This window comes from Haliaeetus leucocephalus, unplaced genomic scaffold (assembly GCF_000737465.1).
Source record: "Haliaeetus leucocephalus isolate CR32 unplaced genomic scaffold, Haliaeetus_leucocephalus-4.0 Scaffold339, whole genome shotgun sequence".
Taxonomy (NCBI): Eukaryota; Metazoa; Chordata; class Aves; order Accipitriformes; family Accipitridae; genus Haliaeetus; species Haliaeetus leucocephalus.
Genome location: NW_010972775.1, coordinates 10,400,469 through 10,426,133, shown reverse-complemented (window position 1 = coordinate 10,426,133; position 25,665 = coordinate 10,400,469).

Genomic DNA, 25,665 nt, shown 5'->3' with positions numbered 1-25,665 from the left:
AAGTCCAGCCACGTATTTATGGCCTAATATACCCACATTGCAGTGGTCTATATGTAACAATGAATGGAAATCAATTTAGAGAGGAACAACCTTCAAGTCAGCGAGTTGACTTGACAGGCCTGTGGGTTTTGAGAAGGGTTGACACTTTCAGAAGTGTTTGGGCTTATGGTGAAGGATAGCCAACCCAAGCTAAAGTATTGTAGAGATTAAATGGTCAGCTTCCAGAATAACCACACAGGATCCTTAACCCAGTGAACTATAGGCACTCAGTCTAGGATGTGAAAGCTGTCTTAAGGAAAAAATCTTGTCTGTTCATCTAATGAGGGTGTATAAAGCCTGTTATAGTCCCTGGTGAGTATTTATGGTAGGTTTGTAAAAGATTCAAGAAATGTGTTGCACAGTGAAAACACTAACTCAGCCTTGACCTGTCACTGTGTGACTAGGCATTGCTATAAAAACAAAATATTTATTTGTTTCAGGTAAGAGGGGGATCACATTCCCTGAGAAAGTAAGTTTTCTTAAGTAGGATGTGCAAATAAAGCATGCTTGGGAAGAAAATTATAGACAAGTATCTTCAGTAGAAAATACAGGGATTTGTTACTAGCTGTTCTCTTCTCTGAAGTTATCAAGACGAATTGGTCTTCATTTCAGCACCCAATGAAGCATGCAGTTACAGGATGTGCCTGGTCACTGTCAGTATTAATTTCAGGTCTGTACTGAACCTTTTCCAAGAATTTACAGAACAAGCCAGCAAGCAGCAATACAGCTGCCATGTGGGCAGATTTTGAATAGGGTCCATCAGAGCCCGGAGCAAGGAATGCAGCATTATAACAGGTAGTGAGTTCTGGTGCCCAGTCAGTTTCTATGAGCTTGTTTAACCTTCAGTTTAGGAAAGAGAAGTTCAGTCGCGTGCAGCACCCTTAAGGCATTGCTATCCACTGGGTCAAAGTATTCCAGTATGGGATTATATCTTTAGCTAAACTCAAGAGCACTTTCTTCTTTTGCAGTCATGTTTAGTCATGGATAGTGGGGTATACATAAAGAATATATTGATTTTTATCTTGACAGCCAGCTGACTTGATCTGGCTGCCCTTACTCTGTAGACACATTGGTCAGGATGTTGCTGTAAATAAGGAAGTTTGATGGGTATTAAAATATCCGTGTCTGAGTTTAAATATACTTAATTGCAATGGGGTGAAAAAATTATGGGGCAGGGGAATGAATATTCAAGGATAGCAGCAGTTGTCCTATGTTAGCTGAATGAGATCCAGAGTTTTCTGCAGCTCTGACTGCCCCTGTTCTTATCACAGAAGTAACATCTGTGCATCTATTTAGGTTATTTATGATGCTTGTCTGGTTGATAATTAGGTTTGTGACCGCTGTAGCCGTTTAGATAGTATTTTCCCAGGATCTCCGCTAGCAGGTGGCTGGTTTTCAGCTTTTGGAATAGAGTGTGGTAGAAGGGTCCTTCAGAAGGGTCCCTTCCTGCCCTTCAGGAGATGTCAGTGGTTTGGTGCTGCAAACGGTCAGCTCAGTCCACTGAGCTGTATTTTCCTGTCGTGTAAGTGGACTCCATTTTCTTTTGGATGCAGTTCATTCACAATTGCCTTGGGTGGAGGCTTTTCCATTGTGAGCTGCATGATACTGCTGTTTTCATAGTAGTGGCAGAGCAAAGACTTGGAAGTTTCATATATAAGCTATTGTTAAGCTCTGGGAAGCTCTTCAGAACTGTTAATTGCTGTAATTGCAGGTATGGTTCGGCATATAGCTGTGTGCTGGGTTGTAAGACACTTGCGTCGTGCATCATTTTAGATGCACTATGAAGTAATTGCAGATAGTATCAGCATGGACTTTGCTTAAACAACTGGCATTTTGATAGTATCTTTAAATACTTTCTTCCTTTGGAAGAAAAACTTGTTTAGAAAAGTTGATAACTAGAGAATATTGATGGGCTTTTCTTTGCTAAGAAATACATGCTGTGCTCTGTTGACATGTTCCCTTTGTTGATAGTGCGTGTGGCTGTGGGAGAACCTTCCTGTATCAGTAAGTGAGTCAAAATTTGTATGAGGGGTAGATAAGGGGGCATTGGTGTTTTATGAATACGATTCCCAGGTTTTTTCATATATATTCATATATATGAGTGTATATTTTCCATGTAAATCCAGTGTCTCTGGACATGGTCAAAAACTTTCTTTATATCTACAGATGACAATGCTTTCTAAACATAATTGCAAAGTGACCACACTTAAACTGAGAACATTTCACTAATCTGTGGATATGTTACCCTTTTACAAATCCTGTTTGATCTCTCGGAACTAAGTAGGATTATTCTGGCTCTCAGACTTTCGCAAACACTAAATCTGGAGTAGCTGCTGGCATGTAGCAGGCAGCACCGTGTATGTGGTTGCCTGTCTTAAGATTTAGTCCTTCTGTAGCATGACATTACTAGATGGTGGGGAAAACTAAATCTGTGAATGCTGTACTGCCAGTTTGAAGACTTGAGTCGTTTTGTAATTTGGCACTTCACTCGACTTCAGGGCTGCCATTTTCCTTAGTTATTTACTACCTCTGTTCCTGTATTTTTAAATTTTAGGACAACTTCACTTAGCCACCAAAGTTTTTGAGTAAGCAGGATTATCTGAGCTTTGTCAAGTCATTTAAATGTCCTTAATACAAGTGACAATGACACTTGTTAAAGGCAATTCTGGATTTACATCATGTGAATTATATAAATGTGTAATGCATTGTGATTCCAATATGTTCATTAGAAATACTTGCACCTCTGCATAAGTCACTCAGCTGTGTAGAGCAGCGTTTTTAAATCTGATTTCTGCCTCTGAACTTATTTGCGAAGGATCCACACCATGTAACTAAGAAAAGCTGGCCAGTTGTGAATAGGCTTATGTTGGATATGCAGAAGAGCTAATACTACTGTTAAGAATTAAGGCTGCAAATTGGAAAAGGTTGAGAGCGCTAACCTGGACTTTTGGGATGGGTCATAGTTTTGTATGTAGTACTGGATATGACAGTAGTTTGCATCTGAAATACACTTGGCTGCATAGAAAGAACAATTCCCAGATAAGCTGGAGGGAGGCTTTTTTAAGGGAAGAAACTATTTTGAGTCATGTTCATAAACTCCTTTTGAGCCTATCTTTATCCCCTCCCCCGCCCCCTTTTTTTCCCCTTCCTTTCACAATGTCATATTAAATCTCTTCAGACCTTCCTAGGCCAGTTTTTTGTTGTTACACAACATCATCCAAGGTGTGCTGGCAGATCAGCTGCTATTGTTGGGGAGCTAGAAATGAGACCTGAAGCTTTTTGACACAGTTAAGAAAACAAGGTGTCACACTTGAGTTGGGGATCTCGGAGTAGTTTAAGATGCATGCATTGCATGCTGTGGGGCTGAACTCTGAGCAAACACACTTTTTTTTCAGCAGGCTGTGATTGTAAAATTTAAAAAGACTATACAGCTTTCAAAAGTACTAGAGATTTTAGGTAAATTGGCTTTTTGAAGGCCTTTGATCTTGAAAGGGTCCAGTTTTTCGATGTTTCTTAAATCAGGTTGTGTAGGTGTTTCAAAAACCTGAAAAGCTTTAAAATTAAAGGATGTCTGGAATAGATGGAAAAAAATCTGTCGTTTTGGAAGCAGAGAAACGGCAGAACTCGTAGCAGGTGTTTGATCTAGCAGAGGGGCTTTACTGGATGAAGCTGCAGCTGTCTGAATCTGCAGTGCTTGCAGGCACTCTGCCTGTCCCCTGGGGCAGAGCCGGGCAGGACCACGCAAAGGGGAATGTGCAGAAGGTCTGGGGGGGAATGAAGGCACAAGTCGCAGTCATTTGTAGTGTGTATTATATCTTGGCCTTGTACGCAGGGCTTTGTTGCACCCGAGTTTGCGAGAAGCAGAATGTTATTTCTCGCTCTTTGGAAAATGTGGCAATTAATGAAGAGTGGGCTTACAAATAAAAAAAACCCAAGCATGCCCTGTCTTTCTATAAACACACACTAATTTCTCAGAAGTACACAAGTTGTCTGCCAGAAGGATGTGTTTTTCAGGACGTGATTCCAGATGGTTCTTTCTAAACCGTATAAATATATGTATTTTTAAACTGGTAACAAAGACGACTGTAAAATAAACTGAAAACTTGCATTAAAAAAAAAAACAAAACACATTTAGAACACATACCAGTGCAATTTAGACTGAAAAATTATTTGGAATCAACAACAAAAGTATGTGATACTTCACAAATATACAGACACACGGGTTGGGTGCCTTTGCACCCTGCTGATTTGACCAAGCTGTGCATCTCCACGTGTGCAGTGTGCTGGGGTGCAAAGCAGACTAACCCAAACGGAGCCCTGTGCGGCAGGGCTCCTCGTGCCCCGCTGTCCCACGCAGGCCTGCCATGTGTGTGTCTTTCCCCATTAGTCGTTTGTTTGCTGTTCCATCTCGGCGGCTGAGCTTTTGTGGTGTGTTTCTGCTCTTGCGAGGCAGGGCTGCAATTTTTTGTGTCTGTTAAATGTTTTTCAGAAAAGGTGCAAATTTATTCTGCTCCAAGATAGTGAGTTTATGGGAAGGATCCTGTCGGTGTGTGGCTGTTGATAGCATCGGGGTTGAGCCTGTGTGAAGCCTCTCTGAGGCTCGGGCTGTGAGTTTAGGGCCATGGTGTGACATGGCAGGGGAGGACCAGCTGGAGGGGCTGGTGTTAGAGGGATGGGAGGACAGCTTACAAATCTTGTAAAGATTATACTTCAACGTTTAGAAAGCAGGAAAATGTTTGCCGAGATGTATAGAGTTAGCAAATATCTGAAGCCAAAATTCTGCAGTACAGAATACGGAGTGCTTTGGTTCTTGGGTTGCTCGGCATGAAGCACCGGTAGTTTTAGGTTCATAGAAAAACAGGTTTGGATGTGGACCTCCATGTTGTGAGACAGGATAAACTTGATGTAAGCCTTTCTGACAGATTTTAACCTCTAAATTCCCAATGATGATTGTGCTGCTTAGCTGTCTCCAGTTTTCCAAAGGTTTTTTGAGTCTCAGCTCACCTTTTACTACAGCTTCAGTCAGTGTATTTTCTACTTGGTGGATGAAGACAAGCTGCAATTTTCATAGCTGCGTTTTGAGCTTTTTTTCTAAACGTTGTGGTGTCTCTCTCATTCAGTTGTGGACCACCGAGCTCTTGCTAGCTCCCATTCGCTTGGACTTCTGGATTTATTCCTGCTTCTGGAAAAAAAAAGTTGTCTTAAGGCCTTACAACTTAAAGGTCTGTTGCCTGTCTGTATGTGGGAAGTCCGTTTTGTGAAGATGAAGCAAGGCTGCACATCGCATGAGGTCATTTGGAGGTGGCAGGTGAAATATCTTTGTGCTTTGGTGTGACCCCTGATAATGCATTGGCAGAGCTTTGATGTGAAAAGCTTAGATTGCTGCTTTGGGCCGGCTGTAACTAGTCTGTGTCGCCGTTCATCAGTTTTAGGGTTTCAGAAGGGAACAGGGCAGATTAGGAGAGAGCAGCACATGAAATTCTTGTCTTTGGGCAGCTTTTTGGTTCTTGTGACCGGTTTCCATAGCAGGAAAATACGCAGCTTTGGTTAAACCTGTTATGTGTGACTTTGTTGTTGTGCTCTAAAATGGTTCCTGTATTTCACAGCAGTGTTGAGCAGTGTAAAATCTGCTGTTGCCAGATAGCGAGTGGGTGTTGTGCCAGTGTGTTTGTGCAGATAGGAACTGCTCCGGCAGCTGAAGGGCAGCTGGCAGCATTCCTGCCTCGTCATGCGCGCTGGCATGCTCTCTGCTGCCCGGTGAACTGATTCACTGGACCAAAATAACTCGCTGGTCCGGGGTGTTCTTGTGAACCCTACGGGCATCTCAGCATGATCAAGGGTGGAAGATGAGATTGTCTTCCGCATGCAGCTGGTAGTTGGGAGTTTGTGTATCATTAACACCAAATATGAGGGGAATTCATATTTTGAGCTGAAGATCCTGGCGTAAGCTGGGATTCCTCTTGTCCAAAGGAACAAGTTAGGCAGTGTGTTTTTGGTTTGGTTTTTTTGCTGCCACATCTACCAAGGTGATTCCACAGGTGTGTTTCCATGGAGTTTGGTGCAAGTATGGGGCTTGTGTACCATGCGTGCTTTTCCACTAGCAAAGCGAGTCTTGTAATCCCAGTGCTGATCAAATTATCATCTGTTCAACAGCAACACCTCATGACAGTTTTTCTTTCTTTTTCTGAAAATCTGCCAACTCTGTACACAAGAAGAGTGGTTCACAGCTGCCATTTGGAGAAAGGTGGCAGCAGGGAAGGATTTCAGATTTTGGAGGAGTGAGGGATGTCCCTGGGGAATGTTTGTAGTAAAAACCTGATAATTCCCCCTCTCTCCCCACAGTGAATCCCAGGTACTACCTTCTGAAGTGGAGGGATGACTCGCCTAAATTCCATTCCCGTGTTGGATGTGGGCAGCCAGTTGCGCCACACCAGCTCTTTGAGCGGCCTCAGGGAGGTGCCAGGGCACTTTCTGTGCTTCACCGCTGCGTTCCCTTCCTTTGCTCTGGGTCCTCTAACGTCTCTACAGAAGTCAGTACTGTTGTCTGCTTTCTGCTTGTGGTAAACTCTGAATCGAGGTGTGTATTTAGCAATAGTTTTAATCTCTTTTAAAAAAATGTTGTCATGTTTGTTTCCGTTTTCAAGAGCAGCTAAACACCTTGTTTCTCTCCAGCCTCCGCCCACTTGCCCAGTCCTCTGTTGCAGGCCATGAGGTGCGGAATCGCTCTATCCGCAACTGCTTTTAACTGATAATAGTTAATCACCGCCTTTTGCAAAACAGCCTGTAATGTATTCTCTTGCTCTTCTGCTGGCCTGCTCTGTTCTTTTTCATTTTGATTTATAGCTCTACGCGTGGGTATGTTAATGGAAAAACCTTGAAGGGACAGATTGTGTACGCTCAGACAGCCACTTCAGGACGAATATGCGTTTAGCTGCTTAGATTTCCATGTATGTACTGCATTATGGCTCAGTGGAGCAAGTGGGGCATGCATTTAATTTAGTAAATGTCTTTCCTAACCTGTCACAGTGCTGCTTGTTTTTGCTAGAGCATATGCTTTGATGGGGGCTGTTGATTCAGCAAAAATATCGATAGCCAGTAGAGCTGATCAAATGCTCCAGAAATAGTTTATCACATAAATAATTCAGTGACTGTTGCCGTTTCTTATCACATAATGTGTTTGACCACTTGGAGGTTGGTGTGCTGCTGTGCAGAAGCTTGCTGAGGGGGCTGTTCTGCTTCACTCACTTTTGTGCAGGTACAAAGGTTTCCCGTGCTCCTCCCAGGCAGTAGAGGTGGGGAGGTGAGAGCCTGGAAGGTCTGGCAAAGGCTTGAAGTCCTCTTAAAAGAATCCCCAGTTGGAGCCCTCCAGTGAGCGAAGCCATGGAGAGCCCCTGAGAGCCACTAACTGCGCATGTTAAAGGTGTTACCGTTCATTTTTGCCCACCAGTTGAACGCTGCCACAGTTGTGCTGGTAGAAGGGATCATGGAATGTGCGCTGGGTGGTGACTTCAGGTAAACCAGCTGGCTGGGCCCAAAGCTGGGCTTGCGCAACCTCTGGGGCTGAGGGAGCCGTGGGAGCGGTAGGTAACCTCCAGTAGAAGCCAGCAGGTCCACCGGTTGTTCGGGGAGTGGGCGTCTGGCCGTGTTGCAGCACAGGGTTGCACACAGCTCCACCAGCAACAAACCAGTTTAATAAGTTCTCCTGCACTCCAGTAATTCATTCTTGCCCCCTGCCACAGCAGCTGTAGAAATCAAGAAATTTAGGTTCAAAAGTGCGTGGCAGGTCTTTTTGTTTGGGCGAAGAGATTGCGTGTCTCGTGTTTTTCTACAGAAAGTTTGTTTGCTGTCTGATGTGACACATTTGTACTTGTGTCAGGGCTTGTGGGGTTTGGTTTTGGGGTTTTTGTTTGTTTGTTTTCTGGGCCAGGTAAGTTATTCACTTAATGCTTAGGTTAATTATACAAGTAAAACCTTCTATGATACTGATAAATGGATTATATATCAAATACTGAGGGCACTGTGTAAAAGTGCACTGAAGAAAGATCTTTTGTTATCTTCCACCTGCAGTTGTCCCTGTCACCTGCCAGATTTGACAGGGTCTCCCCACGGGAGCAGCGTTTTCCCTTCCCCAGTGCTGGAGTCGGTTTGCTGGGGTATGCAACGTCAAAACACCTTCTGATGCTGGTGGGTGGCTTGGGTGTTGATCTTGGTAAAGGTAGGCAGTAACAGGGACAGGTATGTTGGGAGTGGCAGGGAGACCCCCAAAATTTTGGATTTTTTTCCAGAGAAATCTTTGAACTGCATTTGAAATAGTTGGCTTATCCCTCCTCTAGTAGTTGGCTGCTGGGCAGTGCTTTACTGCATGAATATCTACAGTGAAAATCCCAGTTTCCCTTTCAGAAGTGAAAGATCAGGCCTGCAAATCTGTCTAGGATGATAACTTGCCTGTGCACGGTCAATTTGCATTGCAGATGTGGTTTCCTCACCAGCCAAGGGCTGGAAGGCAGGCTGTTCTCCACAGGCATCCCGCTGTCCCCTCACCCATCCTTGCCTGTTGTGTACCACCTTGTCCCTCAAGCACTACAGCTTCTCCAAGCAGCCTCTGCAGTATTTTAACCCAGCGCTTCTTAGGATGGTGAGTGGCCAAAGCAGCCGGTTAACCCCTGCTCTGCCAGCCCAGCACTGTTTCCTTGGCGTCAAGAGACCTCCCAGCTGGTCTCCGGTGGAAGTGTTGGTTTCTGCAGTACTTTAGATACATCCACTCTTGCATCCTTTTTGAAACAGTCATTAAGGAGACGTGGGTCCCCTTAGATCCACGAAGAAAGGTTGTGGTGAGCAGAGAATGTGAAGCCGTGATCCTGGCCGTGCTCCAGGATGCTGTCATTGGTGTGCGGAGCTTAGGAGGCACCGTCAACAGGATCGCCTCCCATGATGCTGTTCTTTTCCGTGGCCATCTACTTCACATGGAAGAAAGGGGGAGAAGAGGCTTCCCTGGAAGGGCTCCAGGATGCGCTGTGGTCTGAAGGCTCTGCTTCGCCGCCCGCCTTGGGAGGGCTCTCGGGGCGCTTCTTCAGCTGGGGACCTGCAGAGCAGCCTGCTCCTCAGCCCCATCAGCGCTGCCGCCGCCGTCGTGGTGGTTCGGTGGGAAGTTCTGGGGCGAAGGACAGGGCTGTTCTTGCAGTGGGCTGGTGCGGGTGTGTTTTCGTGGTGCCGGCGCTCTGGTGGCAATGTTCCCCACTCCACCCTTGGCTTCTCGTCCCGGCTTCTGGAACTGAGCGAACCTCCCCTCGTGGTGACGCAACTGCGCGGGGGACTCCACGCCAAGCAGGTCTGCATTTAAAGCAAACGCAAAACTGGTTTTATCTTTCTTGCTTTTAATATGATTAATTTTGAGACCCAGATCTGTTCCTCAGTTAGTGAAGCCCCCTAAAAAGTTCTGTCACTGACAGCCCAAGGGGCAGCCTGGTGTGAGGTGAGACGGAGATGTCAGCCCCTTCTGCTGCCCAAGTGGGGTGAACTCTACCTCGCTGTGGAACCAGACAGGATTTTCATCTGCTTGGTGACTGATGATCCCCAGGTTACATGGACCTTATGGTAGGTGGACCTCACGGTGAGCGTTTCCGTGGCAGTTTGCACTGCTCATACCATCTTGTGCACTGAGAATTCAGCAAATTGTTTGGAGAAGGAAGGATTTAGAAGTCACGAGCCAAGAGCTAAATGTCTCCTGATGTTACCTCAGTGCCTGTAACCACCACCTGTCACGTGCCTCTTGGCTCTTAGTGAGGTGGGATTCAGCCCGCTCTTAATGCGTTGGCCTGTGTGGGGAGAGCAAGGGGGAGCTGCAGGCTGTGGGTGTTTCACGTACTGAAATGTGACTCAAGGTGCAGCTCAGTGCCATGTTTTCTTTAGCAACAAAACCTTTTGACAAAACAAACCAAAGGCACTTGACAAAACTATTGCCACTCCAACAGCCTGGACTTTCCCTCATGCCACTTTGCTGATAGACCTAACCTGTGGGCCTACAGCATAAGTGGGAGTACTGAAATAACCAGACATTAAAAAAACAAAACCCAAACCCAAACCTTTTAAAAAGAGGAAAATTTGTTACTGAACTAAAAAAACTCCTTCATTTGTGAACTGTATCGTCCCTCAGCATCTGGCAGCTTTGTAAAGCAGTAGAGGGCCTTACTGGCCTTGCAAGTGCGTGCCTGAGGAATCTGTCTCCACCCTGAAACCCGGGGGAGGAGAGGAGGCACTGTATTTCTGGCAAAGCTTCCTTCATGTATTTACATTTTCTGCTGAGACAAATTGCCTGTAATGGCCAAATCTGAGTGATTCAGTTCATTTGGGTTTTTTGTTTTTCCCTCCAGTCTCGTGGTAGTTCTGCTGTGCTGCACAGGGATGCAGATCTGAGGCTGTTTATATGTTGCTTACTTCTGCAGTTTATCACAGTCCTTCTTGATCTTTCCTCCCGCCAGTGAAGCGATGCTTAAATATCTGTTGCACGGCAAGCATTCAATTGTTAGGGTCAATTTGTTGTTAATAGCTGAGGAGACTATGCTGGACTACTCAGCATCCCTAGGGAGCGGTACTAACTCTGTTGGTCGTAGTACAGTTGGGAAAACCCCTCTAAAAGCCGGTTGTGATACCAGTCTAGCCTTAAGAGTGGCAAATGAGGCAGGTGAGCTTAGATGAGCACCGCGGTGGTTCATCGAGGCTGGAGCTGATGCCCTGCTTCCTCAGGTAGATGTTTTGGAGCTGTTGTTGAACTTCCCCCTTTGCCACGCAGTCTTGTCCCACGCTGCAGTGCCAGGTCTCCCTCTCTGAAGGCAGCAGCACGTGTGGAGTGAGGGCAGTACTCACAGCAGGGATTCTCCTCTGGTTCCACTGGCTTCTCCCACAGCCTTTACGTTAGGGTGGCTCTGCCGGTCCCAAAGGCTGCCTGAAATCAAATGTTTGGGACAAAGCGTGGCACACAGATGTGCCAGGCGAGCTGGTGTGGAGGCTCTGAAGTGGGATCCGGCGTCTGTTGAGAAATCATGCCTGAGAAGGGAGCCGCTTGCAAGACTAAAGTTTACAGGACAAGGTGTGAAGCACATAGGCAGACATCGCTGAAGACATCCAAAGTCACACTCCAGAAGGTATGTTGTTATTTGGACTTGCAACTTACTTCCAAGATGTTACTTCAGCCAGGATTTTATTTTTCTTTTATCTTAGTGGGTGAATGAACATCTTTCTCTCATGAGAGTGTATGGTACCAGGCAGACAGGCGTTACCTCTCTGGACTGATACTAATTTGGGCAGTGCCAGGTTTTTCGTTGTCACGGCAAAGGGTCTTATGTGGCATGAAAATGAGATGAAATCTGCTACCTTCTCCATCATCAACTTCAGCAATAAATGCAGCATCCACCAAGGACTGTGAGTCCTGGCATTCATTCTGTGAAAAGCAGTGACGCTGCAAGGCCATACCAGATAGGTTACGCACAGGTTACTTAACCCAGCAATAGTGAGGGAAAACTGGCTTGAACATGAGAAGGTCATGTTGTGTTGCTTCTCTGGTTTCCCAAGCTAAGGCCCACTGTGTGTCCCTGAAAGACCTAGGTAAAGCTAAAATTAAGCCAGTCGGATAAATATTTATAGTAGATATGTTAGGCTATAATCCTCAAGGGGTCTGATTGCTCTCTCTGTGCTCTGAAATGTACCAAAGGGGAAATAATAGCATTATAAATACAGTTGTGTTTAGCTAGGTCATTACCTTAGGGGTGTTTATGGTCATTCTCTAGGGACTAGAGTTGCAGCGGTGAAAAAATTAACAGGGAACTGAAAAACCAGTAGAGGGTGATCCCTTTGCAAACGATACTTTGGTTGTGAGGCTTCAGTTACGCAATGATTCACCATTACAGTAGTGATCAGGTTTAAAGTCCTCGTATGTGCAAGTCATGGCAGCAACCAGTGCAGCGTTCGTACAGGCTGGTCAGACCATTTTGTTGCAGGTTTCTTTGGACAAGCCTTGGCCATCAGCTCTTTTGGTTTGTTTGTGGTGTATGGTGGTGGGGTTTTTTTTAAATTTCTTTTTCCTTACATTAGAAAAATGGAAGAGTGCACAAGATTTTGAGGATTCAGACAAAAATAATACATTTTTTAATGTAATTTTCCAACTGTCAGTTTTCCACAGCAATTTTGCTTAGACATCTTCCAAAGTACTTAATATCTATACACAGACAAAGTGCGACTTTCTGTAGTAAAGGAGTTTTCTTTTGATTTGGTTTTGCTCTTTCCCTTTATAGAAGCAAAGCTCGGTGTACTGCTGAGTATGTGCTTCCCCTTGGAACAGGCTGCTCCAATTTCAGTAATAAAGTGGGTAGAGTTTGCAAGAATTAAAACCAGCTTGCACAGAAAGTAAAAGGACCTAACTTTCATAAACCCATGATCCCCAGCTTCTGTGGGAAAAAACTTCGAGGTTAACGTGCTGCTCCTTTGACCAAGAAGTTCCTGGTATGTGAAAGTCTTGCTGGGAAATGTTTAGTTTTTAATTTGGTCCGATCGTTGCCCCACGGAGGAAGGGAGGCTGGCTCCCCGTGTTAGGAATGTGGGGGTGTGCCTCCTGCCCGCGGCTGCACAAGCCTTTCTGCTTGCGTATCGGGAAGCACTCTCCAGAAGAGTCAGGAGGGAGTTGTGCAAAACGATGCTTGCTTTATTTTCCGAGGGGGAGGCCAGCGACACGCAGGGACTCTTTATCCAGCCTTTTTCCTCTCTGGTAACTTGAGCCCATGTCATCTCCTTAATGTCATTTAGTCTGCACTTGTTAGACCTTAGCAACCTCGCTGCTTTAATTCCTATTTTGGTATAGTTAACTCTGAACTTAAGTTTCTGCAGTATAGTAGCCTTTATAGCAGTGGAGCAGTTTCGCATAAGCATATATTGTTTAGCCTACATGTGACACCAACACTGAAATAAATCTGTCTAGATGATCCACTTATAGTGTTTTACTCTATGCAGACAGTACACGGGGTATATTTAGGGTCATGACTATATTTAGTACCTCATTCTGAAACATCTGACAGCCAAAAGGTCTGGGTTGTGGGGACTTTGGCTTTTGAGTATCAACAGCAAGCTGAAACTTTCTCCTGTGTCATCAGTGTTTAGGCTACATAAACAGCAAAGAATTGGTTCTGCTTTAATTTGTCATCACTCCATTGTTGATTTTCAGCTTCTCTGTGACAATAGGAGCTCTGGAAGAGAAGGAATAAAATCTCTTTCCTTTGCTGAATGCAGTAGTAACAATGTGGAACAAGTAAGTGGACAATGTGCGCTGTGAGCTCCGTTCTGGCCTGGAAACCCTGGGGTGTTCAACCTGTAGTCCCAGTGTACCTGAATATGCATAGATCTGTGATTATCAGTGTGGTGGAGAAGTACTCTGTAACAGGGACCAATCAACTTGCCCTCACCTGGAAAGAGAATTTCATTTCTCTACTGTAAATCATGTTTGGCACAAGTTTCATCTAGTTTCATCATTCATCTTCACACCTAACTTCCTACGCTCTTTTTCCTTTGACCTCTGTTTCGGATCTTTCTCTTGTGGTTGTGTATTGTTGTGTTGAATGGGTGGCTGCAGTCACTCCCCAAACACCTGCTGAGCTCTGGAAATTTTATCACAGATCAGTCAGCATCACATGGTGGGACTAGATTATACTGAAACAAAATCCTCTTTATTTCTCTTTTTTTTTTTTTTTTTTTTTTTCCCCCCCCCCCCCCCCCCGCCCCCAGGTGGATAGCTGAAAATAGTCTTGCTCAAACAGACTTCCCACAGGAGCCTGTATGAGCCTGGCAGACACTAGAGATTGAATAAGTGCTTCATGATTTGGTTTTGACTTAATAGTTCATATCAGCATTTAAAAAAAACCCAAAAAACAAAAACTAAACCCAAAACCACTACCCCTTCTTCACTGAAGAGCTTTCAGCTTTGTGCCTGACACCTGCATTTATCTGATCATGTACAAGACGACTGATTGTCATACAATTTCCTTCTAATGTCAAGCCATAAAGGAGCCTGCAGTCTGATCCCAGAAGACCTTACCCAGCACTGTCTGGTGGCTGCAGCAAACAGTGATTTCTTGCAAATAATTAAATCCCTGGGGAGCATCAATAACTGGGTTGCTAATACCGCATTTGGATAAGAAGGAGGAACTGTAGGTGATACAGGAGAATTACTTTGAAGAATCTGCTGTCTTTCTAAAGCACTTTCTAACTGAGGGCAGATGCCTACCAAATCTTTCTCTTGCCAGTTAAATTTAGGGCTGAAATTGCTTCTACTGTAGAGCTTCAGGAGGTCCAGCCCTTCGTGAGCACATCAGCTTGTTGCTCCGGTCATCTTCTGGATTGGTGCAGGCTAAGGCTGTGATCAGACATGTCCCAAAGTACCCCAGACCTGGCATGCTCTCCCCACTCCTGGCTGCCTTTAGCTGCAGGTACCAGGGCAAGAGCTGGAGTCGAACCTTTCTTGGCAGGCGCAACCTATTCCCATCCCTGCTCCGGGCAGCCCCACGCTCAAAGCCCATGGACACGGTGCGTAACAGGCTTCCCCGAGCGTGTACTCACACTTGCCCCTCACAGCGGGAGTGGAAGCTTACTGTATAGATGCATTTTGAGCCTTCAGTTGGAGCAGGAGTGCTTAGCCCCCCTCCTCAAACTGTTGTGTTTCAGAAGAGCTAAACGCTCGCAGCTTCTGCCACAGCTAATGGGAGCTGCAGTAAGAGCTCAGCACTCATGGAAATCGAGCCTTCAATTGCACTCTTGGGAATGAAAGGAGATGGCTTATCCTGCCATGAACCTTTAAAAGCCCTGGTAGTGCAGTGGAAGTGGTTTGTAATAGCAGGAATTCATTTGTTAATAAATTTCCCCTTGCTTGTCCTGTCATTAATTCAGCAGGCTTCCAGTGTGAGGCTCTGCTGCAAGGTGGCTGGTGCTCGGGGACCTCGGTAGGATCACGGTTCTGAAAAACAAGCTTCCTACCTCGTTTCAGTATAGATGGGGTAACAGACGTACCTATTTACTGGCTCGATTAGCAGCTTGTTTCCTTCTGGAGTATATGCTGTACGTAAAGAATAGCAACTGTAGTATTTTTAGGAGAGTTAAGTTTAAAGAAAATACATAGAAAAGAGGGATTGACTACAAAACACCAACAGGCAACAGTCTTGCACGGGCAGGGAGAAGAAAAATGTTTGAATGGGATTCCCTGATTACCGAGGAAATCCCAAACTGTATGGTTTTGTATTTTTGATATACGAAATAGCAAGGTGTGGATCTGGAAGGCAGAGGGCTCTTGGCACTCTTCAGCCTCGCCCCGGTCTCGTCCCACCAGGAAGAGCACTCGTCGCTCCTGCAGCCCAGCACGCAGCAGCAGCATCCAGCACGTGTGCCCTCCTGCTCAGCACCGCTTCCCGGCGCCGCAGGCAGAGCAAGTGGCTGCAGCTGCACAGCATCACCTCGAGCCATCCCTCGGGCTTCTCGGGGCGGCAGGGGACGTGCGTCCACATCCTGGGGACTTCGGTTCCCAGTCCAGCATCTTAGTGCAAACCCGTCTTGGGTGGCAGTTGACTGCTGAGCTGGGAACTGAGCTGACCCAGATGCAGACCCAGGAGCGGCATTCTCCAGGAGAGACCAGGGATGTGGCGAAGGAGGGTAACGCGTCTTTGCGGGGCTGCAGCCAGCTCTGCTGGAGGTCATCGGCTGGAGCCCAGAGTCAGGCTGCTCTCCCTCACTTCTGGCTCCTGCTGCTGCACTTTCTGTTCTTGAATTTTCCTGTAACTTGTCTCTCCTACCTATTTTTGGTCTCTTTATCATCTGCCACAATCCCACTGCAGCCTGGCTGTTTGCCGCAGGGGGACCCCTCGCTTAACCTTCACCGCATTTGGGGACGTTATGGAAATCATTCGCTCTGGCAAGAGGCAGAGTTTGCTGTTTGGTCTGTCACGGTGGTGGGTTTTGTGCAGAGTGAATGATGGCTGGCCTTTTTGCTCCGCTGCACAGCGTGGAATTGACTAGAACTTGTTTTATAATTAAGCTATAAGACAAGCCATGCCATGTGCTTCTGGGTAACTGAAACATGCTGCGGGTGATGGTAGTTCTGAGGCAAAAGGATAAGGCGACTTCAATGTAATACTCGCCTGCCTGAAGTGTATTGCCAGAGCCTGTAGTATTTTTATAATAATCATGCTTAATGCTGAGTACTTAGCACTCTTCATCTTCAAAGCGCCTTGCAAACATTAACTAATTAATTGGCGCAACAGCCCAGTGAGGGAGGTGAGACCGGGGAGAGGGTGTTAAAAGCAGAGCAGGTCCTTGGGGGAGAATTAAGTGGGTAAGGTAGACAATGTCTTATTGCGTGACCATTTTAGCACAATGGAAGAACCCAAAGTGAAATGTGCGAGTCGGACGAACGCCATTCTTGCGTGTTACCCAGGCAGGGAGGAGAGGACCCCCGTTCCGGGAGGCCCAGCCAGCTGCGCACCGAGCGCCGAACCGCCGAGGACCGTGCAGCGCTGCCTTCGCAGGCTGTTACTCCAGGGCTGTTTGTGCACATCAGGGCTATGTTTTATAGTGCGTATCTAGAAATGCCACAACATAAACAGGTCTGTTTGCAAAATGAAGCTGAGACTTCCATTGAATTCTGTAGCTTTTCTGACTTGGTAGAACCCTGTACTTTCCTCGATGAGAAATAGCTGAAGTCTCCTGACTTTAGGAGTGACCTATGCATGACATCTTTGCTTGAGGGAGAGGAAGGCAGAGCAGGACTGGTGTTCCTGGAAAAGGTGGGAGTATTCAGTTATTTATGGTTAAGTCTTTTGAAAGAAATCGTATTATACCAGAACAACTCATTGCATCTCACCTGGGTTTTATCCTCTCTTGAAAATAAAGAGTTAAATGTGTAATCAGAAATTTCAGAAGTGGTGTTTCTTTTGTTAGTTTGTTTTGAGTAAGTCTCGCTCTTAAAAACTAGGGAGTGTTAGGAAGCTGGTGGTGGTTTCAGAATGGCTTGTCCATTTGAAACATGGAGAGGTGCTGCAGAGCCTCTCCAACAGGCAACAGATCCCTCTGGGAAAGGATGGCAAAGCAGAGGCACTGGCATTGAAGTCTTGCACTGTGTCATGGTCACAAGTGGAAATCAAGCAAGTTTTGTAAGTGGAAATCAACTCCAAAGCAAAGTAGGGCATAACCTTGTTTTCCTTTACAGTTTCTGTTTGTACCGAATTAGTGCCCCGGCTGTCAGACCAGGGCTCTGTCACATGTAGTGCTGCAGGCATGGCTGCAGGGCTTTGGCCAGGGAGAGCTGTCAGCTGTGCCTGAATTCAGGTGCAACTTTTTTTCATGATCCACATTCAAGAGAAAAGCATCAACATCTTTTTGGGTGCTGTAATTTGGCTGCTGCCATGCCCTTTATTGGGACTGACCTTAAATTCAGCTTCAGACAGCGCCTGTACGCAGCACTGCCGGTGCCTGCTGGGCCAGGTCTAACGTGGGGGGCACAGGCGAGAGCTCTCTCCCCTCTGCTGCTGGCTGAAGTCCAGGTACAGCATGGCGTGGCCCTGCCAGTGCCGGCACCGTGGCTACTCTGCTGCCTGTAGGCAGGGAAAACCGATGGAGTGTGTCGGTGTGGGAATGCAACAGCGGGGAGGAAATATGGGTGATCCTCCGGGCATTGGGGAAGTTTTGCAAAAGTCACCTCTGGTGTGAAAAAGGGGAGAGGCAGCGAGGGGGGGTGTACACAGGAGACAACTTGGTGTTTCACAGTTGATCTTGTCAGTCGGTTTTGGTGCTGATAAGTTCCTGTATGGGCACAGCTATTAGTGAGCATTTACAGTTAAACAGTGAAGAGATGGCTCTTACAGCCAAATAAAATTGAATTCTCTGCAGGCCCTTATCATGCTCAACTTAACAAGCCCTTTGGCCCTGAGTCCTTTACAAAGGTGAAGGAAGGTAGCCTCCCGCGTCCCCTGCAGTCAGGCTTGCGGCTGGAGGGAAACACCAGTGTGGTTTGTCCGTGCGGTAATAGAAAGTCCAGAGCTTCGCATCTTGGAGTAGCTCCAAGAGCTCTTGCGCTTTACGCACAAGCCCATCTTTGGAAGGACATGCTGTTTCCTGATACTCCTGGAAAACAGTTTTCTGCCCTGAGATAACCAGAAGTCGTTAACCTTAGCTAGGATTTATCTAGACATCCAATTTACTACCAATACCCATGCGGGAGTTGTGGGAACAGATGAGGCTGTCGATGTGCCAAATTCTTCCATGGGGCCCTTCAAGCCAGAGTAGAAGAGGCAGCCTCTGCTTTGCTCGTGTTATTTGAGGGAAGAGAGGAGGAAGAGGAGGAAGACAATGCAAAGTCTGTCTTTTCTTTCTTTCATTTGCATGTATTTTCTGGACAGATTTTCCTGCTCGGACTCAACATTAGTAAGCCCTTGTTTCCCGGTGTGTAATTGTTCTCTGCTGATAGAGGAGGAAGGCGGCTGTCGTCATGTGCAGTCAGTGAAATGGCCTCTGACATTTCTGTTAACTTGTTTAAACAAATACATCTCAAAACCAGTTCTGTTTAAGAGGGCAGTGCACAGTTAACTCTGTGTGTGCCAGTAAGTACTTGTATGTGATGTTCTACTTTTTCAAGGAGGCATAGATATATATTCATAGAGCTCAAGCTCCAGGCAGCAGCTAATTTGGGGTTGTTTAGCAAGATGTAGCTCCATTACAAATAAATTGACATGACTGCATTTTCTGCTGGTTGTGGAGTTTATCTTGCTCTTTAGATGAATATAGTGGAAATATTCTGTTTGCCTGTCCAGGCTTTCAGGTATTTTCATAAGTGTGGTCTTGTTTGTGGTAATTACATCATGATAGTCTTTTCTGGTTTTTAAGAGGGCTACAACAGAGAGCTATTACGAATAGACAAAAATTACCGAAGAAGCCTGTGACAGTGTTTAATAGCAATCTCTTTATGTCCTTCATTACTGCAGGCATGTAGTCTGCTTTCTCCCAACAAATTCATGGTATCCTTTGATTAATCCCTTGGACTGCACACGTTTTAGTCTCGTGTTCATGCATGTCTTGGAGGGTGAAAGAAGCGTAGTCTGTGTAGAAGAAGCTGGAAATCAGGAGGGATTTTATGAATTTTTTTTCTGTCATTTTTGTTTCACTGACCAGTTCCAGTCTACCCAAGGGAGCTGCTGCCACCTCTCCAGGACCACATAAGGCCTCGATGTGAGGAGCAGTGTGCTCCAACTGAAGCCCCCTGCTTTCCATGCTCCTGAAACAACATGATGAGTTTCCAGATGACTGGCAAAAGGTTTCAAAGTGAAGTAATGCCCAGGCTTGCCCTGTTCCTGACATCCAACCCCCCCAGTTCTCACTCTGGCATCTCAGATGTTTTGTGAAATTCAGAAGCCTGTACTGTACCCTGTGTGCAGCAGGTTTGCCGAGGGCTTTTGGAAAGTCCCTGACAAAGACCTTCCTTGGTGTGCTGAGATAGAGAAGTCTTTTAAGGATTGGGGTTAGCTAAATTGTGATAAGCTGCCGGAAGAGATTTTTAGGTTGCATTGAGCTCAAGGGAAAAAACTTTAATCCACAAATCATACCTCACTGAAGGAGGTTTTGTTTCGTGTAACTGGTCAAATGGCAGTTTGTCTGTGTTTTCATTTCCATTTAGACCTTAGGAAAAACACTGGCCTATTTGAACCCTGGAAATGGTTGTACAGAGGCTGACAAAAGGAAGGACCTTCTCCCTTAGAGCAAGGCGCCACCAGACTCAGAGATGCATTTTGTGAAGGACAAAAAAATTACCCAGTTAGGGTGTGAATTCAGCCCATTAACTGGGAGCTGGAAAAGAGAACAGCGCAGAGAGCTGCTGGTGATAGCTGGTGGTCCAAGAGGAGATTTCTGTCCAGGTTTATGCTTGCTTTTGGACTAAGAGTGTTACTAATCACAGAAAGTCCCACTTGTGTTTCCACTGAAGTTCCTGTCCTCGCTCCTCCACCCTCAGGGGAAGCCCACAGAGATGTGGGTAGCAGCTGTAAATATCCCCGTGTCTGAGGAGACGCTGCATGGAAACATTCTCCTGAAGCACATCAGACAGTGCAGGTGTCCTTAGCCTGTCACTTCTCCACTGAGACCACCAGCACAAGTGCGGTTTGTGAACCCAGTGTGCTAGTAGTTATGTGGCACACTGATTAAGTCCTGGACAGGTTGTTGTCAGCCTGTGGGCCTTAGAGAGCTCTAGCTTGCATTTTTGCAAACACTTAGCATTTAGTAGCTGTGTTTGTGCCCATAGGATCAATTTACATAAAGTGTTCAGCAGTCGGCATGATTTGCTCCTGTAGGAATCTGTCTCTTTGATTCCTCTCCAGTGCCCATCGGCATAACTGGAGAATCTCTCCAAGAATCTCCTTGTGTTACCATTATTTTTAGCACTAAATTGCACTTTCTGCTCTGCCAGTTCAGTAATCCTTCCCAGAATGCATCCTCATTCTTGCTTCTTTTTTTTCCCCATGCAAACATGACCAGCAAGCTTTCTAGCTAACCGACGTAACTTGTGTGGCTTCAGATGACCTTGACATCAGAAAGAAGTGCTTGTGTTGCTGATCGTCTTGCATGTAAGTGTTTGACACAGTTAGTTATTCAGATGTTTGAGATGAGAAGAAATCCTGGGAGCGGAGCCTTTGCAGATACAGTTTGGATGAATTCACTTCTCTCCAGGGAACTGCCCGGGGGAGCAAAGCACGCCTGCAGAGATCTCCTCACCCCTCAGTGGTGCACCTGAGGTGCCTCACTGACAAGCATCAGGCAGGAGCGATGCTCCTGTGCCAGCTTCTGACTGCACAGTGTCACGCAGACACTTGAAGCTGATTATGTTTTGCCACCTGAGCGCATTTCCACAGTCCAAACCTCAGCTGATGTGAACAGGCTTCAGTTCCATGCGCATGTCTTTCCATTCCCAACGTGACCTCTGCGCCAGGGTTGGGAGAACTGCCCTCGGAAAACTAGCTGTCGGCTGACAATCCTCCCTGCAAACTGCTGATGAAGATCAACCCCTCTCAGAAGCAATATGAGCCCTGTGGAGATTTAGATGAGGAACAGCTGGCCATCAGGAGCTGGGCAGTCCGCTCCTCATGGACGCTGCCAGGAGGTGTGCTCCTGTCAAGGCTGTGCCTGCTAGGAACAGAAGTTGTAGGGGTCTGAAGGAGCTCGAAAAGCCCTGGGTGCAGTTGGGGGAGCTGGTGTGGAGGTTGCAGGCTGTACTCCGAGGGCTCCTTGGCAGCTCTGATAATAGGAATAAGGCAGCAGAGCTTCAGGGATTAGGAGTACCATCTTCCAAGTGATAGGAGCATGGTGCTGTAAATCCCCTTTTCCTGGCTCTTCAGGTGAAACTGCACTTTAGAAGTACCTTTTCTGAGGGTTGACCTGCAAACAGCTTTGCACCAGTGTAGCTGAAGGAGTGGCTTTAAACCAATACAGCACCAGTCCTCTCTGGACACTCACCTACTGAGAAGTGGTATACTTCTGCCTGGCTTGGACTGGGAGGGGCTTGGATATGGCTCATGGACAAATGCTGCCTTCCAGCTCCTGCCTTCACAGCAGAACCATTTGCTTTTACAGAGGTTTCCTCAGATCTGCCACTGGAGGTGCCCAACATCCTCCAGTCAAAATGAACTGGTTTTGGACATACTGTTTATATGTTTATACATATAGCTTCTGTGTACAGCTGGACTTGTAAAGTTTACAGCAACTGTTTTCCTATAGATGTTGCTTGCGAGCTTCTCTAACAAAGACTAATCCTTGACAAGTGTTTCACAGCCCCCTAATAATATCCCAGCTTGAAGGGCTACACATTGGAGGCCTCTCCTGTGGCAACAGGTTTTGAAATTTGTGCTTTAATGTCTTGTTTCCAGTCTCTGGAGTGAGGTTTCCCACTCAGTGCTGCAGGAACAATCACGGCTTGTATTTGATCCGCGCTTCAAAGTGAGCCTTGTGCTGCAAGCCCTGCTGGTGTAACAGAGCCCGCTCAGGAGCCCCATGGCGGCACCGACCTCCATCCAAGAGCGGTGGTTCTGCCTACTGCAAATATCTGCAGTGGGGGCATCTTCAGGGGTAATCTGTGGTGGTGAGGTTTTCCGACAAAATTTTTTTACGGGAGTTATCCAGTTTGCGTGGAGGGTTGGCAGCGTGTCATTTCCTTTATTGTCTTTGGGACTCAGCATGTGCTTGGAGCTCCACTCTTGCCAGGAGAATCCTCACTGGTTTCAGTAGATGGCCTTGGGGAAAAGACCTCGTGACTCTGTGCTTTGTTTTCCCTTTCTGTAAAATAGGGTTAGCAATGCCTCCCTCACTGTGGCACTGAATCCATCTTGTAGATAATGACATACTTCAAGGCGGCAGTTATTAAGTACAGACTGTCATTGTGGGATGAAGTCACATGAAGCTCTTTAGAAATGGAAAGAAAAGGGAAATCGCTTGATCTCTGATTTCTCTATTGTGAGTGATCTTTTTAGATAATATATCAAATCAGGAGCATTGCACTGAGATTACAGAGTAGTCTTTGGTCCCAGGTATTACTAAGTTCCTTCTTTTGCTGTTACAGCCCCATCTGGAGTGGTATGAAATGCAGCAAGTCACTTGCAACGTGTCTGGACAGGCAAAAGAAATAAAAAGACTAGTATTCTGGTAGGTCAGCAGATTTAAAGTCTGGCAGTTAAGTATGTCAGGCATACTTTGACCAGCTCTGTGCTGGTTAGTTCAGGTAAGATAGCACTCCAGTTCATCAGGACAACATGATGTTCAACACAATATACACTTAGTCTGTGGTAAGACCTGGTGATGTTGCAGGTAAGTGTCTACTGTAACCCCAGCAGCTGTGCTTTAGTGAGAGGTGTCAGAAGTGTAAGCGAGCCCTAGAGCATCATGTCCTGTAAAACTTTGCTATTTTGAGATTACTGCTCTTGCAGTTGCCTTTGCATCCAGTTATATTGGTGCCTGCGAATATCGTCTAGCAACTCTGACTCATTCACTGTGTTTTCTTCTGGTAGCTGTTTCAATTGGGTTTTTTTTCTAATTTTAACTGTGTTTAAGCAGAAAACTTAAATGAGTTAGACCTATTATTTAGACACCGTGAGAGGTAAAACTATAAAATAACGCAGTTTATTTTTCCTGTCCTAGTTAGCCAACCATTAGCCTACTCAGTCAGCCCTCCCAGCCACGGCTGGATCCAGCCCAGCGCTCCCACCCCAGACTGCCATTACGGGACATACCCATTGTTCCCAGCTAATTGCTTTCTCCTGTACAGAAGCTGACTTCCTTTGAACTGCAGTACAATGTGACACCAAGCATCACATTGCCTCCTACCTCACTCTCCTGTGGCATGTAGCAACCTGATACAGCTACAACCAAGAGAAATGCATGTGGCTGTTAAAGTCAACATGACTTTCCCGTGTTTTATGAGAGCGTTGAACAGAGAAATGCTGATGTGATGTGGTCTTGCATGAGCCTTCGCTGTTGTTTGAATTAACCAGACTGGTCTTCTTCCCTGCTTTCAGACAAGCTAAACTGTATTAAACACTTTATGAAGAAATAACACAGTGCAATGGGGTAAGCTTTCTGTAGACTCAGAAACGTGGGAGAAAAAGCAGTGTAAATCTTAGCCTAAAGCTAAAACTTAGCTTCCTCTGAGCTTTAGCTGGGCTGACCAAGTTCTGTTGGAGGCGGTTTGTTTCAGTTCTCTGCCTTACCCCTGTAGCTTGTTAACTCCCAGGCTTTCTCAGTTTCTCCTCGGGTGCATTCCCTGTGCAGACAGCCGCTTGGTGGCGAGGCTCCCTCCGGACTTTCAAGTCTTAACATCTCCAAGTCATCCTTGAGCAACTCTTCTTTCTGGTTGCTTTCACTGCCCTCCTAGTCCCTTGCTTGGCTGCAGCATGTCAGGATGTAAATTAATATCCCATTGTCCAGCACTTTCCTTGGGCTCTGGTGATGTATTTGCGATGTGAAAGCAGCTGGAGCATTCAGAGTTCCTCCCAGCAGCAAGCCTTACCCCACCAGGGCACCATGTTGTAACTCAGCAGTGTCCTGCCTGCACCCCAGCCTGCTCTGGCATGCACAGGTGAGATGAAGGCATTTTCATTGCAAGTCCTAGTTCGGTGGGGTTTTGGGGGTTTGTTTTGAAGGATTATAACACAGGGTTATTACATGGTTGTACTGTGAGTTGTTCTTCTCCCCAGCAAAAGAACAAATGCTGCTGCAAGTCACTGCCTCCGCAGGGTAAATAGCTTGCAGATGGGCCCACAGTCTTTTGAGATCCATTTGTATCTCACAGTTCATATGACATGCATCAAGAGTTGGTATTCATTCAAGAGGGAGTGTTTCTTCCTAGCTTGGGTCCCTTTTGTGTGTCTGTATGCAAATCCATGATTATACTCTCTAATCAAGGAAATTCTGGGGATTACCTGGTGTGCTCTAGGTGACTCAAAGCAAATTTTTCATTTTGGTATTGCTTTGTTTTTAGGCTGGGGTTGTGGGGTTTTTTTCTGTTTGTTTGGGTTTTTGTTTGTTTGTTTTTAAAAGCAAAAATAAATTTGCCCCGTTTTCTGTGAAAGACAGTAGTAATGGAAGTTCCTTACATAAGAAACTTGTTCCAGCTTCTTCCTAATAAGGATGAATTGAGATGCACAGAATAATGTTTTACCACTTGGGTAGGGAGTGCTTGGACAATATTCTTATAGTAAATATGAGCAACAAGCATCCTTAAACTTGTGAATGAAGTTGAAAAAGCAAGAAGAAATCTGTGTGTCTGTAGCACTACTGGCCTCCCCCCGGACAGTTCTGGGTCATCAAGTCTGGGCAGCATTTTTCTCTCCGGCCTCTGTGAGATGACCTGGCTCCATGGCTTCAGCGCTCAACTCTTCTAAGGCTGGTTGTATGGAAGTTCTTAGTCAACCGTGTGCTGTCTGTCCAGCTGGATGTGTCCGATCTTAAGATGCGCTGAGCTAGGGTTTGGTGTTGCTGGTGCTTTCAGATACTAGCAGATTAATGTTAGGGTCCTCATTCTGTATTCTGGTACGTACGTATGCTTCTATTCAGGGTTTACACTGTGTTAAATTAATTTCATCATGAATTATCCCCAAGTGCTTCAATATCTCTCATGAAAGTTGATTTGAAAGCAAAAATGAATTCATATCTTCAGAGGGACAGGAATCAAGGCAAATAACTTGCTGATTTAAAGTATTTACCAAGGAACCAAGATACGAAGGTGCTAATCCTGTTTGACGTCAATTTGTTGTGTCACTTTATCTAAATTGAGTTTCCGATATCTCTGTTTCCTTCTGTTAAAGCTGGGACACTGCTGCTGCTGGGGCTCCAGAGAAGCCCTGCTGGGCTGGATGGCATTGCCCATTAAGAAGGTTGTCAGAAACAGTTAAGTCCTGTACAAAGCAGCAGTTGATCCCCCTACCTAACACACATCACCACGTGAAAATCAGGGCATATTGGCGGAAAGGATTTGTTTATGCATGCATGTGTATGCTTGAAGGAGACAGAGCAACAGAGAAAAGAGAGAGGGGGCAGAAAAGTAATCACAGCTGTAGCAGGAGTTCAAAG